The sequence below is a fragment of the Amblyomma americanum genome, chromosome 8, assembly GCF_052857255.1.
Source record: "Amblyomma americanum isolate KBUSLIRL-KWMA chromosome 8, ASM5285725v1, whole genome shotgun sequence".
NCBI lineage: Eukaryota > Metazoa > Arthropoda > Arachnida > Ixodida > Ixodidae > Amblyomma > Amblyomma americanum.
The window spans coordinates 148,192,703-148,195,271 of record NC_135504.1 but is presented as its reverse complement, the minus strand read 5'-3'; positions in this window follow the sequence as shown (position 1 = coordinate 148,195,271).

Here is a 2,569-nt window from a genome sequence, read left to right as displayed (position 1 = left end):
ATCGGTTTTACAAGTGTCCCTGTGGAACCCATCAAAACTTTTTCTCTTATAACTGCGCGAAAAGCATGTATTCTTGCTTAATACAACGAAACAAGCTGTTTTTAACCGAAACGAGCTAAATCACAAAACATCGGTTTTAAAGTTTTCCTCTGATACGCGTCAAAACTTTTTCTTCTATAACTACGCGAAAAGCACGTATTCGTGCTTAAAACAACGAAACAAGCTGTTTTATACCAAAACAAGCTATATCTAAACACATCGGTTTTACAAGTATCCACGTGATACGCGTCAAAACTTTTTCTCTTATAACTTCGCGAAAAGCACGTATTCTTGCTTAATACAACGAAACAAGTTGTTTTAGACCGAAACGAGCTAAATCTGAACACATCGGTTTTACAAGTGTCCCTGTGAAACGCGTCAAAACTTTTTCTCTTATAACTGCGCGAAAAGCATGTATTCTTGCTTAATACAACAAAACAAGCTGTTTTAGACCAAAACGAGCAAGATCTGAACACATCGGTTTTAGAAGTGTCCATGTGATACGCGTCAAAACGTTTTCTCTTATAACTGCGCGAAAAGCATGCATTCGTGCTTAATACAACGAAACAAGCTGTTTTAGACCGAAACGAGCTAAATCACAACACATCGGTTTTACATGTGTTCCTCTGATACGCGTCAAAACTTTTTCTCATATAACTGCGCGAAAAGCATGTATTCGTGCTTAATACAACGAAACTAGCTGTTTTAGACCGAGATGAGCTAAATCTGAACACATCGGTTTTACAAGTGTCCCTGTGACACGCGTCAAAACTTTTTCTCTTATAACTGCGCGAAAAGCATGTATTCGTGCTTAATACAACGAAACAAGCTGTTTTAGACCGAGATGAGCTAGATCTGAACACATCGGTTTTACAAGTGTCCATGTGATACGCGTCAAAACTTTTTCTCTTATAACTGCGCTAAAAGCATGTATTCGTGCTTAATACAACGAAACAAGCTGTTTTAGACCTAAACGAGCTAAATCTGAACCATCGGTTTTACAAGTGTCCCTGTGAACGCGTCAAAACTTTTTCTTCTATAACTACGCGAAAAGCACGTATTCTTGCTTAAAACAACGAAACAAGCGGTTTTATACCAAAACGAGCTATATCTAAACACATCGGTTTTACAAGTATCCACGTGATACGCGTCAAAACTTTTTCTCTTATAACTGCGCGAAAAGCATGTATTCGTGCTTAATACAACGAAACAAGCTGTTTTAGACCGAGATGAGCTAAATCTGAACACATCGGTTTTACAAGTCCCTCTAATACGCGTCAGAACTTTTTCTCTTATAACTGCGCGAAAAGCATGTATTCTTGCTTAATACAACGAAACTAGCTGTTTTAGACCGAGATGAGCTAGATCTGAACACATCGGTTTTACAAGTGTCCATGTGATACGCGTCGAAACTTTTTCTCTTATAACTGCGCTAAGAGCATGTATTCGTGCTTAATACAACGAAACAAGCTGTTTTAGAAAGAAACGAGCTAGATCTAAACACATCGGTTTTACAAGTCTTCCTCTGATACGCGTCAAAACTTTTTCTCTTATAACAGCGCGAAAAGCATGTATTCGTGCTTAATACAACGAAACAAGCTGTTTTAGACCAAAACGAGCTAGATCTGAACACATCGGTTTTACAAGTGTCCATGTGATACGCGTCAAAACTTCTTCTTTTATAACTGCGCTAAAAGCATGTATTCATGCTTAATACAACGAAACAAGTTGTTTTAGACCGAAACGAGCTAAATCTGAACACATCGGTTTTACAAGTGTCCCTGTGAAACGCGTCAAAACTTTTTCTCTTATAACTGCGCGAAAAGCATGTATTCTTGCTTAATACAACAAAACAAGCTGTTTTAGACCGAAACGAGCTAAATCTGAACCATCGGTTTTACAAGTGTCCCTGTGAACGCGTCAAAACTTTTTCTTCTATAACTACGCGAAAAGCACGTATTCTTGCTTAAAACAACGAAACAAGCGGTTTTATACCAAAACGAGCTAAATCTGAACACATCGGTTTTACAAGTGTCCCTGTGAAACGCGTCAAAACTTTTTCTCCTATAACTGCACGAAAAGCATTGTATTCTTGCTTAATACAACGAAACAAGCTGTTTTAGACCAAAACGAGCTAGATCTGAACACATCGGTTTTACAAGTGTCCATGTGATAGGCGTCAAAACTTTTTCTCTTATAACTGCGCGAAAAGCATGTATTCGTGCTTAATACAACGAAACAAGCTGTTTTAGACCGAAACGAGCTAAATCTAGACACATCGGTTTTAAATGTGTCCCTGTGAAACGCGTCAAAACTTTTTCTTCTATAACTACGCGAAAAGCACGTATTCTTGCTTAAAACAACGAAACAAGCGGTTTTATACCAAAACGAGCTATATCTAAACACATCGGTTTTACAAGTATCCACGTGATACGCGTCAAAACTTTTTCTCTTATAACTGCACGAAAAGCATGTATTCGTGCTTAATACAACGAAACAAGTTGTTTTAGACCAAAACGAGCTAAATCTG